The 14,495-nt window shown below is 45.7% G+C and overlaps 1 pseudogene; it reads left to right on the top strand.

Moving 5' to 3' along the window:
* Positions 1 to 13,564: 13,564 nt before the first annotated feature.
* Positions 13,565 to 14,495, top strand: part of LOC119331990 — a 2,999-nt pseudogene continuing 2,068 nt past the window's right edge.

Raw genomic sequence — 14,495 nt, 5'->3', positions numbered from 1 at the left:
CGGCCTTTCTTGCCTCCCGCAAGGCCGACCCAACCATGCCGGGACGTCTGCAACCACTGCGGCCCTCCACAACCGAGACGTCGGCCAGTTCCAATCTGGGCCAGGCGACTCCGACACCTACCACGCCGCCCGTCAATGCTGCTGGAGACAATGGTCTTTGTGGAGCTCTCTCTGTTGGCCCCGATTCAGACGAGGATGACGACGAGGAGGTGGTTGATACGTCTCCGTCGTATCTAATTTTCCAAACACTTTTGCCCTCATTTTGGACTCTAACTTGCATGATTTGAATGGAACTAACCCGGATTGATGCTATTTTCAACAGAATTGCCATGGTGTTATTTATGTGTAGAAACAAAAGTTCTTGGAATGACCTGAAACTTCACGGAACGTCTTTTTCGAAATAATAAAAAATTCTTACAAAAGATGAAGACCAGGGGGCCCACACCCTAGCCACGAGGGTGGGGGCGCGCCTGCCCCCCTGGGCGCGCCCCCCTACCTCGTGGGCCCCCTGGAGCTCCTCCGACCTCAACTCCAACTCTATATATTCGTTTTCGGAGAGAGAAAATCAAGGAGAAGGATTCATCGTGTTTTATGATACGGAGCCGCGGCCAAGCCCTAAAACCTCTCGGGAGGGCTGATCTGGAGTCTGTTCGGGGCTCCGGAGAGGGGGATCCGTCGCCGTCGTCATCATCAACCATCCTCCATCACCAATTTCATGATGCTCATCGCTGTGCGTGAGTAATTCCATCGTAGGCTTGCTGGACGGTGATGGGTTGTATGAGATCTATCATGTAATCGAGTTAGTTTTGTTAGGGTTTGATCCCTAGTATCCACTATGTTCTGAGATTGATGTTGCTATGACTTTGCTATGCTTAATGCTTGTCACTAGGGCCTGAGTGCCATGATTTCAGATCTAAACCTATTATATTTTCATCAATATATGAGTGTTCTTGATCCTATCTTGCAAGTCTATAGTCACCTACTATGTGTTATGATCCGGCAACCCCGAAGTGAGAATAATCGGGACCACTCCCGGTGACGACCGTAGTTTGAGGAGTTCATGTATTCATCATGTGTTAATGCTTTGGTCCGGTACTCTATTACAAGGAGGCCTTAATATCCCTTAGTTTCCGCTAGGACCCCGCTGCCACGGGAGGGTAGGACAAAAGATGTTATGCAAGTTCTTTTCCATAAGCATGTATGACTATATTTGGAATACATGCCTACATTACATTGATGAATTGGAGCTAGTTCTGTGTCACCCTAGGTTATGACTGTTATATGATGAACCACATCCGGCATAATTCTCTATCACCGATCCATTGCCTACGAGCTTTCCATATATTGTTCTTCGCTTATTTACTTTTCCGTTGCTATTGTTACAATCACTACAAATACCAAAAACATTACCTTTTGCTACCGTTACCACTATTATCATATTACTTTGCTACTAAACACTTTGCTGCAGATATTAAGTTTTCAGGTGTGGTTGAATTGACAACTCAGCTGCTAATACTTGAGAATATTCTTTGGCTCCCATTGTGTCGAATCAATAAATTTGGGTTGAATAATCTATCCTCGAAAACTGTTGCGATCCCCTATACTTGTGGGTTATCAGTGGGCCCCCAGACACCGCCGGCTGCCGCCAAGGTCATCGACTCCACCGAGGTGCATGTGGGGCACGTACCAGACACAAAAGGGGGTTGGTAGGAGGTTCTACCGCGTCATGGATCGCGTCGTCCGTCGTCGCTATCCCCAACATCTACTCACCGTCCAATCCCCGCTTGGCTCCACGGTAGATGTTGTCGTTGCCTCACTCCTGGGCACCAAGCCATGGATTGCAAAGATCCGTTCAGGTGCTCCCGTTGCCTTGGGAATGGTCTGAAGGAAATATGCCCTAGAGGCAATAATAAAGTTATTATTTATTTCCTTATATCATGATAAATGTTTATTATTCATGCTAGAATTGTATTAACCGAAAACATAATACATGTGTGAATACATAGACAAATAGAGTGTCACTAGTATGCCTCTACTTGACTAGCTCGTTAATCAAAGATGGTTACATTTCCTAACCATGAACAAAGAGTTGTTATTTGATTAACAAGGTCACATCATTAGTTGAATGATCTGATTGACATGACCCATTCCATTAGCTTAGCACCCGATCGTTTAGTATGTTGCTATTTGCTTTTCTTCATGACTTATACATGTTCCTATGACTATGAGATTATGTAACTCCCGTTTTTCGGAGGAACACTTTGTGTGCTACCAAACGTCACAACGTAACTGGGTGATTATAAAGGAGCTCTACAGGTGTCTCCAAAGGTACATGTTAGGTTGGCGTATTTCGAGATTAGGATTTGTCACTCCGAATGTCGGAGAGGTATCTCTGGGCCCTCTCGGTAATGCACATCACATAAGCCTTGCTAGCATTACAACTAATATGTTAGTTGTGAGATGATGTATTACGGAATGAGTAAAGAGACTTGCCGGTAACGAGATTGAGCTAGGTATTGGATACCGACGATCGAATCTCGGGCAAGTAACATACCGATGACAAAGGGAACAACGTATGTTGTTATGCGGTCTGACCGATAAAGATCTTCGTAGAATATGTAGGAGCCAATATGGGCATCTAGGTCCCGCTATTGGTTATTGACCGGAGACGTGTCTCAGTCATGTCTACATTGTTCTCGAACCCGTAGGGTCCGCACGCTTAAGGTTACGATGACAGTTATATTATGAGTTTATGCATTTTGATGTACCGAAGGTTGTTCGGAGTCCTGGATGTGATCACGGACATGACGAGGAGTCTCGAAATGGTCGAGACGTAAAGATTGATATATTGGAAGCCTATGTTTGGATATCGGAAGTGTTCCAGGTGAAATCGGGATTTTACCGGAGTACCGGGAGGTTACCGGAACCCCCTGGGAGCTATATGGGCCTTAGTGGGTTTTAGTGGAAAGGAGAAAGGGGCAGCCAAGGTGACTGTGCGCCTCCCCCCTTCCCCTAGTCCTATTAGGACTAGGAGAGGTGGCCGGCCCCCTCTCTCTCTTTCCCCCCTCAAGGAATCCTATTCCAACTAGGATTGGGGGGAATCCTACTCCCAGAGGGAGTAGGACTCTCCTGGCGCGCCTCCTATGGCCGGCCAGCCCTCCCCCCTTCTAGTCCTTTATATACTGAGGTAGAGGCACCCTAGAACACACAAGTTGATCCACGTGATCTATTCCTTAGCCGTGTGCGGTGCCCCCAGCCACCATATTCCTCGATAATACTGTAGCGGAGTTTAGGCGAAGCCCTGCTGCTGTAGTGCATCAAGATCGTCACCACGCCGTCGTGCTGACGAAACTCTTCCCCGACACTTTGCTGGATCGGAGTCCGGGGATCGTCATCGAGCTGAATGTGTGCTCGAACTCGGAGGTGTCGTAGTTTCGGTGCTTGATCGGTTGGATCGTGAAGACGTATGACTACTTCCTCTACGTTGCGTCAATGCTTCCGTAGTCGGTCTGCGTGGGTACGTAGACAACACTCTCCCCTCTCGTTGCTATGCATCACATGATCTTGCGTGTGTGTAGGAAATTTTTTGAAATTACTACGAAACCCAACATGTTATCAGAGCCTAGGTTATTTATGTTGATGTTATATGCACGAGTAGAACACAAGTGAGTTGTGGGCGATATAAGTCATACTGCCTACCAGCATGTCATACTTTGGTTCGGCGGCATTGTTGGACGAGACGACCCGGACCAACATTACGCGTACGCTTGCGCGAGACCGGTTCCCCCGACGTGCTTTGCACACAGGTGGCTTGCGGGCGACTGTATCTCCAACTTTAGTTGAACCAAGTATGGCTACGCCCGGTCCTTGTGAAGGTTAAAACGGAGTCTATTTGACAAACTATCGCTGTGGTTTTGATGCGTAGGTGAGATTGGTTCTTGCTTAAGCCCGTAGCAGCCACGTAAAACTTGCAACAACAAAGTAGAGGACGTCTAACTTGTTTTTGCAGGGCATGTTGTGATGTGATATGGTCAAGGCGTGATGCTGAATTTTATTGTATGAGATGATCATGTTTTGTAACCGAGTTATCGGCAACTGGCAGGAGCCATATGGTTGTCGCTTTATTGTATGCAATGCAATCGCGATGTAATGCTTTACTTTATTACTAAGCAGTAGTGATAGTCGTGGAAGCATAGGATTGGCGAGACGACAACGATGCTACGATGGAGATCAAGGTGTCGCGCCGGTGACGATGGTGATCATAACGGTGCTTCGGAGATGGAGATCACAAGCATAAGATGATGATGGCCATATCATATCACTTATATTGATTGCATGTGATATTTATCTTTTTATGCATCTTATCTTGCTTTGATTGACGGTAGCATTATAAGATGATCTCTCACTAAATTATCAAGAAGTGTTCTCCCTGAGTATGCACCGTTGCCAAAGTTCGTCGGGCCCAGACACCACGTGATGATCGGGTGTGATAAGCTCTACGTCCATCTACAACGGGTGCAAGCCAGTTTTGCACACGCAGAATACTCAGGTTAAACTTGACGAGCCTAGCATATGTAGATATGGCCTCGGAACACGGAGACCGAAAGGTCGAGCGTGAATCATATAGTAGATATGATCAACATAACGATGTTCACCATTGAAAACTACTCCATCTCACGTGATGATCGGTTATGGTTTAGTTGATTTGGATCACGTAATCACTTAGAAGATTAGAGGGATGTCTATCTAAGTGGGAGTTCTTAAGTAATTTGATTAATTGAACTTAAATTTATCATGAACTTAGTCCTGGTAGTATTTTGCAAATTATGTTGTAGATCAATGGCTCGCGTTGTTGCTTTCATATGTTTATTTTGATATGTTCCTAGAGAAAATTGTGTTGAAAGATGTTAGTAGCAATGATGCGGATTGGATCCGTGATCTGAGGTTTATCCTCATTGCTACACAGAAGAATTATGTCCTTGATGCACCGCTAGGTGACAGACCTATTGCAGGAGCAGATGCAGATGTTATGAACGTTTGGCTACCTCAATATGATGACTACTTGATAGTTTAGTGCACCATGCTTAACGGCTTAGAATCGGGACTTCAAAGACGTTTTGAACATCATGGACCATATGAGATGTTCCAGGAATTGAAGTTAATATTTCAAGCAAATACCCGAGTTGAGAGATATGAAGTCTCCAACAAGTTCTATAGCTAAAAGATGGAGGAGAATCGCTCAACTAGTGAGCATGTGCTCAGATTGTCTGGGTACTACAATCGCTTGAATCAAGTGCGAGTTAATCTTCCAGATAAAATAGTGATTGACAGAATTCTCTAGTCACCATCACCAAGTTAGTAGAACTTCGTGATGAACTATAATATGCAAGGGATAACGGAAACAACTCCCAAGCTCTTCGTGATGCTGAAATCAACGAAGGTAGAAATCAAGAAAAACATCAAGTGTTGATGGTTGACAAGACCACTAGTTTCAAGAAAAGGGCAAAGGGAAGAAGGGGAACTTCAAGAAGAACGGCAAGCAAGTCGCTGCTCAAGTGAAGAAGCCCAAGTCTGATCCTAAGCCTGAGACTAAGTGCTTCTACTGCAAAGGGACTGGTCACTGGAAGCGGAACTACCCCAAGTGATTGGCGGATAAGAAGGATGGCAAAGTGAACATAAGTATATTTGATATACATGTTATTGATGTGTACTTTACTAGTGTTTATAGCAACCCCTCAGTATTTGATACTGGATCAGTTGCTAAGAGTAGTAACTCGAAACGGGAGTTGCAGAATGAACAGAGACTAGTTAAGGGTGAAGTGACAATGTGTGTTGGAAGTGGTTCCAAGATTGATATGATCATCATCGCACACTCCCTATACTTTCGGGATTAGTGTTGAACCTAAATAAGTGTTATTGGGTGTTTACGTTGAGCATGAATATGATTTGATCATGTTTATTGTAATACGGTTATTCATTTAAGTAAAAGAATAAATTGTTGTTCTGTTTACATGAATAAAACCTTATATGGTTACACACCCAATGAAAATAGTTCATTGGATCTCGATCTTAATGATACACATATTCAAAATATTGAAACCAAAAGATGTGAAGTTAATAATGATAGTGCAACTTATTTGTGGCACTGTCGTTTAGGTCATATCGGTGTAAAGTGCATGAAGAAACTCCATACTAATGGACTTTTGGAACCACTTGATTATGAATCACTTGGTACTTGCGAACCGTGCCTCATGGGCAAGATGACTAAAACACCGTTCTCCGGTACTATGGAGAGAGCAACAGATTTGTTGGAAATCATACATACCGATGTATGTGGTCCGATGAATATTGAGGCTCGTGGCGGATATCGTTATTTTCTCACCTTCACAGATGACTTAAGCAGATATGGGTATATCTACTTAATGAAACATAAATCTGAAACATTTGAAAAGTTCAAAGAATTTCAGAGTGAGGTTGAAAATCATCGTAACAAGAAAATAAAGTTTCTACGATCTGATCGTGGAGGAGAATATTTGAGTTACGAGTTTGGTCTTCAATTATAACAATGTGGAATAGTTTCACAAACTCATGCCACCTGGAACACCACAGCATAATGGTGTGTCCGAATATCATAACCGTACTTTATTAGATATGGTGCGATCTATGATGTCTCTTACCGATCTACCACTATCGTTTTGGGGTTATGCATTAGAGACAGCTGCATTCACATTAAATAGGGCACCATCTAAGTCCGTTGAGACGACACAATCTGAACTGTGGTTTGGCAAGAAACCAAAGTTGTCGTTTCTTAAAGTTTGGGGTTGTGATGCTTATATGAAAAAGTTTCATCCTAATAAGCTCAAACCCAAATCGGAGAAATATGTCCTCATAGGATACCCAAAGGAGACTGTTGGGTACACCTTCTATCACAAATCCGAAGGCAAGACTTTTGTTGCTAAATTCGGAGTTTTTCTAGAGAAGGAGTTTCTCTCGAAAGAAGTGAGTGGGAGGAAAGTAGAACTTGATGAGGTAACTGTACCTGCTCCCTTATTGGAAAGTAGTTCATCACAGAAATCTGTTCCTGTGACTACTACACCAATTAGTGAGGAAGCTAATGATGATGATCATGTAACTTCAGATCAAGTTACTACCAAATCTCGTAGGTAAACCAGAGTAAGATCCGCACCAGAGTGGTACGGTAATCCTGTTCTGGAAGTCATGTTACTAGACCATGACGAACTTGCGAACTATGAGGAAGCGATGATGAGCCCAGATTCCGCGAAATGGTTTGAGGCCATGAAATCTGAGATATGATCCATGTATGAGAACAAAGTATGGACTTTGGTTGACTTGCCCACTGATCGGCAAGCAATTGAGAATAAATGGATCTTCAAGAGGAAGACGGACGCTGATAGTAGTGTTACTATCTACAAAGCTAGAATTGTCGCAAAAAGGTTTTCGACAAGTTCAAGGTGTTGACTACGATGAGATTTTCTCACTCGTATCTATGCTTAAGTCTGTCCGAATCATGTTAGAAATTGCTGCATTTTATGAAATCTGGCAAATGGATAAATAAAACTGCATTCCTTAATGGATTTACTAAAGAAGAGTTGTATACGATGCAACTAGAAAGTTTTGTCGATCCTAAAGGTGTTAACTAAATATGCAAGCTCCAGCGATCCATCTATGGACTGGTGCAAGAATCTCGGAGTTGGAATATACGCTTTGATAAGTTGATCAAGGCATATAGTTTTATACAGACTTGCGGCGAAGCCTGTATTTACAAGAAAGTGAGTGGGAGCACTACATCATTTCTGATAAGTATATGTGTATGATATATTGTTGATCGGAAATAATGTAGAATTATTCTGCAAAGCATAAAGGAGTGTTTGAAAGGAGTTTTTCAAAGAAAGACTTCGGTAAAGCTGCTTACATATTGAGCTTCAAGATCTATAGAGATAGATCAAGACGCTTGATAAGTTTTTTTAATGAGTACATACCTTGACAAGATTTTGAAGTAGTTCAAAATGGAGCAGTCAAAGAAAGAGTTCTTGCCTGTATTACAAGGTGTGAAGTTGAGTAAGACTCAAAGCCCGACCACGGCAGAAGATAGAAAGAGAATGAAAGTCATTCCCTATGCCTTAGCCATAGGTTCTATAAAGTATGTCATGCTGTGTACCAGATCTATTGTATACCCTGCACTGATTTGGCAAGGGAATACAATAGTGATCTAGGAGTAGATCACTGGACAGCGGTCAGAATTATCCTTAGTGAAATAAGGATATGTTTCTCGATTATGGACGTGACAAAAAGGTTCGTCGTAAAGGGTTACGTCGATGCAAGTTTTTGACACTGATCCAGATAATTCTAAATCTCAATCTGGATACATATTGAAAGTGGGAGCAATTAGCTAGAGTAGCTCCGTGCAGAGCATTGTAGACATAGAATTTTGCAAAATACATACGGATCTGAATATGGCAGGCCCGTTGACTAAATTTCTCTCACAAGCAAAACATGATCACTCTTTGGGTGTTAATCACATAGCGATGTGAACTAGATTATTGAATCTAGTAAACCCTTTGGGTGTTAGTCACATGGAGATGTGAACCAATCACATAAAGATGTGAACTATTGGTGTTAATCACATAGCGATGTGAACTAGATTATTGACTCTAGTGCAAGTGGGAGACTGAAGAAAATATGCCCTAGAGGCAATAATAAAGTTATTATTTATTTCCTTATATCATGATAAATGTTTATTATTCATGCTAGAATTGTATTAACCGGAAACATAATACATGTGTGAATACATAGACAAACAGAGTGTCACTAGTATGCCTCTACTTGACTAGCTCGTTAATCAAAGATGGTTACGTTTCCTAACCATGAACAAAGAGTTGTTATTTGATTAACGAGGTCACATCATTAGTTGAATGATCTGATTGACATGACCCATTCCATTAGCTTAGCACCCGATCGTTTAGTATGTTGCTATTTGCTTTTCTTCATGACTTATACATGTTCCTATGACTATGAGATTATGCAACTCCGGTTTTCCGGAGGAACACTTTGTGTGCTACCAAACGTCACAACGTAACTGGGTGATTATAAAGGAGCTCTACAGGTGTCTCCAAAGGTACATGTTGGGTTGGCGTATTTCGAGATTAGGATTTGTCACTCTGAATGTCGGAGAGGTATCTCTGGGCCCTCTCGGTAATGCACATCACATAAGCCTTGCAAGCATTACAACTAATATGTTAGTTGTGAGATGATGTATTACGGAACGAGTAAAGAGACTTGCCGGTAACGAGATTGAGCTAGGTATTGGATACCGACGATCGAATCTCGAGCAAGTAACATACCGATGACAAAGGGAACAACGTATGTTGTTATGCGGTCTGACCGATAAAGATCTTCGTAGAATATGTAGGAGCCAATATGGGCATCCAGGTCCCGCTATTGGTTATTGACCGGAGACGTGTCTCGGTCATGTCTACATTGTTCTCGAACCCGTAGGGTCCGCACGCTTAAGGTTACGATGACAGTTATATTATGAGTTTATGCATTTTGATGTACCGAAGGTTGTTCGGAGTCCCGGATGTGATCACGGACATGACGAGGAGTCTCGAAATGGTCGAGACGTAAAGATTGATATATTGGAAGCCTATGTTTGGATATCGGAAGTGTTCCGGGTGAAATCGGGATTTTACCGGAGTGCCGGGAGGTTACCGGAACCCCCCGGGAGCTATATGGGCCTTAGTGGGCTTTAGTGGAAAGGAGAAAGGGGCAGCCCAAGGTGGCTGTGCGCCTCCCCCCTTCCCCTAGTCCTATTAGGACTAGGAGAGGTGGCCGGCCCCCCCTCTCTCTTTCCCCCCTCAAGGAATCCTATTCCAACTAGGATTGGGGGGAATCCTACTCCCAGAGGGAGTAGGACTCTCCTGGCGCGCCTCCTATCGCCGGCCAGCCCTCCCCCCTTCTAGTCCTTTATATACTGAGGTAGAGGCGCCCTAGAACACACAAGTTGATCCACGTGATCTATTACTTAGCCGTGTGCGGTGCCCCCAGCCACCATATTCCTCGATAATACTGTAGCGGAGTTTAGGCGAAGCCCTGCTGCTGTAGTGCATCAAGATCGTCACCACGCCGTCGTGCTGACGGAACTCTTCCCCGACACTTTGCTGGATCGGAGTCCGGGGATCGTCATCAAGTTGAATGTGTGCTCGAACTCGGAGGTGCCGTAGTTTTGGTGCTTGATCGGTTGGATCGTGAAGACGTACGACTACTTCCTCTACGTTGCGTCAATGCTTCCGCAGTCGGTCTCCGTGGGTACGTAGACAACACTCTCCCCTCTCGTTGCTATGCATCACATGATCTTGCGTGTGCGTAGGAAAATTTTTGAAATTACTACGAAACCCAACATGGTCATCGTGCGCGTGGATGTCGCAATGCTTGGCGCCCACTCAGCCTGTTGGCAACCTCTGCCATATCGTCACCACACCGCCTCGTCACTCAGCATTTTCAAGCCCAAGCTCCTGCTCCAAAACATGCCCATTCCAAAGGAATTCAGCGTCATTTCTGGGCAGCAATTGTTGCTTCTGCCCCCACTATCTCGGCGTCCTCGAGTTTTGCAACCCAGCAGCCTAGTTTTGCAGCGCAAGCCGAGTTATTGCACTCTGAACTGCAAGGCTTGGCGTTGCTTCAGCTGAAGGAGGCGGTGCAACCTCTACGTGATGTCGCCGAATCAATGCAAGGTTGGCTGCTTCGGTTTGGGAGCTTTATGGAGTGTGCGGAAGTTGTTCTAGACAGGCTCTCTATTGCTTTGATTGCGAAGCAAACCGCCCCTGCATCGTCTCCTATGGTTCATCTTGATGTTGGAGTTGTTGATGGGAGTGATATGGAGCTCTATGGTTGCTTTTCGCCTCGTTCCAAAGCCAGTTCGTCGTCACTTCATGCTCTACCCACCGCTCATGTTGACTCCGTGGGAGAGGCCACTTCCGTGGTCTTGGTCCCGGTGATGCAGACCATGCCCGAGCTTCAAGGGATGTGTGAGGAACCAATTTCCCCGCTACATGGGGAATTGTTGGTGCATGTGGCTCCTGCTCCAACCACCTTGGAGCTTAGCCAAGTGCCAACGAAGGTGATGGATGGTGTTCCCATCTTGGACTTGGGTCTTGCAGAGGCTCGTGCGAGTTTCTGTGATGAGAATCTTTCCACCTTGCCTATGACTGAACCCACCAGGTCGGTGACGCCTGAAGTTAAGGAGGTTGATGCGGCCGTTGTCTTGGTGCGTGCTAGTGGCAATTTCTTAGTTGATGAGAATTACACCGAAAACTACAATGAGTTCTACAATTTCTTTGACAAATGGGCGTCTGATCACCCTGTGTCTAGCAAGACTGTTACTGGCGTGATGAAGGAGAAACCTGAGAAGAACATTGGGCAAGTGGTGTTTGTGGGTGATGAGGTTGATATAGCAAATGTGTCGACAACTAATTCTGAGGCTCTATTTGCGAAAGAGATCTATGACTTGCTTGCTAGTTTGGAAGTGGCTAGCCCCGGATCTGGCAAGGCGATTGCTTGCATCCTGACGAACAAGGCTACAACGGGCAAAATCGAGAAGGTGGAAAAAGCTCTTAGGAGCATAGGCAAGAAGTGTGGCGCCGTAGGAAAGGCGTCCGCCGCTGCTTAAATGGATGATCTCAAATGTCTTCGACCGTCCCCATGGTGGTGTCCGTTGTCTTGAGTCGAGGTGTTCCTGTTGGGTGTTCCATTGTGTTTTAAAAGTGTGAGAGTTTGTTGTTGTGCGTTGGTTATGTTTATTGGATCGATCGTGCGGTTGTGGTGTACCATACTTTGTGAGTAGTTCACATGTAGCGTATTTGTATTGGTTTTTGCCCGGTTTCCATAATTAACTGGGCAATTCTCTTCTTAATTAATCGACGAGGCAAAACTTTTACCTCCGTTTCGAAAAATAATACCATCAAATTCACTTCTTTGCAATTAATATTTAAAAAACAGGTTGCGCCTGCATATACAAACAGTTTTAGAAGTCCGGCTCCAAAAAAGGAAAATACCGCTAACACCTTGCCACATCCTGCGGAGATCTCCCACCCCGCCCACGGGGAGCGCAATCTGAAGCTGATGGCCACCGCCCAAAGACGGACGAAAGTGAGTTGAGCTCTTCATTCTCGGGCTGGTTCTTGGAGGTTAGGTTAGTGTTGCAAAGCCTTTCCCCCGGAAGAAAATTCGGAGGTTCATTGAACAATTTGCTAATGAGCCAACGGGCTATTCCGTAGTACTCGTATGTACTACTGCCTAATTAAACTGCGCGCGTTTGTTCTGGACTTTTACGATTGTTCCACGTAATGTAAAGAAAGAACATCATCAAGTACGCATAAAAAGATGTCATGCTACGAGTTCTAAGAGATGCGTAATAATACTGATGAACATTTACTGATCGCTGCTACGTGGAGATTTTGGGGCCTTATTAAACACATTAACGTGTGCAGCATGGGCGCTCGCTCGCGCAGTCCACGTGTGCAGGAGGTATTCACGATGTACTGTGTCGATTTTGTCGCGCACTCGTTCCTTCCCCTCGAAGGCAAGCACACAGGGGCGGATCCAGCTATATGGCGAGGTTTGGCAGCCGCCATACCTAAAATTTGGCAAAAGTATTACATATATATACTGTATGTATGAAGCTTTGAGCTGAGTCAATGAATTTTTGGTCAGTTTCGTCAATTTGGAGGATGAATACTCACAGGGGGCAGGCAACTCATGGCCTCAAATGTATTTCGCCAGGTAGTTGTGTTGTTACCTACGTGTTTCTGCCTCATTAGAGGCCTAACTGCCGCTGAAGGAGAGAATTAAGCAATAGGTGACTTGCATCACATAAGCCCATGACCCACAAGCCCATGTTCTAAACGAGGACATCATTGGCAGTCAATTGCAAATCAATTCACATGTACTCCAGTTGATTGGACATGCTAAAAAAAATGTACTAATTGATTGGAGATACACGAGCTGTTTCGTTCAAGCACGGTTGATCAGGAATCGCCTTGCAGCCGCCCCTCAAGCTTTTCTCTAGCTGTGTGATGAGCAGTGCCAACTCCGCGAAACCCAGAGCCTCACCGCTTTCCGTCTCTCCGGTGAAGAAACTAGATCTAATTGGACTCAAATCGTCTGAGGTATTACAATATACAACTAGGAGCAACGGCTACTCCTCCAAACTCATGACAATGTATGTCTTGTTGTGATATTTTTTCCTACTGCCGACCGATCGACCCACCCCTAGTCGGCTAACCTGTAAGGCATGCAACAGAGGCAGCGATTACAGAGCAACCACGCGATCTTTAGTCAGCGTGGTGGGCATGGCAGCGATCACCGTCAAGAGAGGCAGCAAGCAGGAACGTCACATAGTTATATGTTACTATATTGTTTTTTTCCCTCACAAACTCTGCCACACCTAAAAAATATTCCTGGCTCCGCCACTGCAAGCACACCCACATCTCCACGCCTCCTCCTTTTCCCCTTTCGCACCCCCCTCCTCATCTATCCCTCGTTAACACAGCTGCGCCTCCGTCCTCCTTTCCTCGTCACCACAGCAAATCATCTCCCATGGCGGCGATCGGGACGAGGCAGGCGCGGCGGCTGCGGGCGGAAGCAGCAAGGGTTGAAGGAAGCGCGGGGAGGGACGGATGTGGGCGGGGTCGGCGGTTGAGGGCGAGCGCCGGACAGGCAGAGGGAGCGCCTTGGTCGAGGGAAAGCGAGGCTCGTCGGCTGGGCAACAACGAGCGCTGGACATGTAGAGGAGGCGATGAGAAGGGGATGCCATGGGGGGCTCGGCTTCACCTCTCCCATCCTTTCTCTTCGGACGCACCCAACCTCTGCCACAAATCTCTCTTTCTCTCGGTTGGGGACAAGGGTTGACGTCAGCTCATGCTGCCGTCCTCGTGCCTCGGTGTGTCGTGTGTGGCGCCGGGCCTCCCCACGCCGGCCAGCACTCCTCCACCAATCCCTGCCCCTGAGATCCGCCGCCGCCACCACTGGCTCCTCGCTGTAGTGCCAGCAGCGGCACACCGCGACGGCGGCAACTCTCGAGAAGGGCGAGGCGGCGGATGGGGCCGGGACAGTGGCGGGGTTCACTGTCGTGATGAAGTTCGGCGGGTCGTCGCTGTCGTCGGCCGCACGGATCCGGGATGTGGCCGACCTCATCCTCAGCTTCCCCGAGGAGGCGCCCATCGTCATCCTCTCCGCCATGGGGAAGGCCACCAATCGATGAGCTCACTGTCATCAAGGAGCTTCATCTTACGTGTGTGCTATTTAAATTTGTCATACCTTGTTGCTCGAATGCTGGTTTGGAGTGTGCAAATCCTGATTCCTGAACCATTGGTTGGTGTGTCTGCTCAGGACCATTAATGAGCCGAGATTGGACAGCTCTATTGTTTCAGGTATGCCACTGTTGCTTTTTTGTTGTTAGTTCAAAGTCTATTTGTTTT

Source organism: Triticum dicoccoides, chromosome 7A (genome assembly GCF_002162155.2).
Source record: "Triticum dicoccoides isolate Atlit2015 ecotype Zavitan chromosome 7A, WEW_v2.0, whole genome shotgun sequence".
In the NCBI taxonomy this organism is placed as follows: Eukaryota; Viridiplantae; Streptophyta; class Magnoliopsida; order Poales; family Poaceae; genus Triticum; species Triticum dicoccoides.
This window is presented reverse-complemented; position numbering and strand designations above follow the sequence as displayed.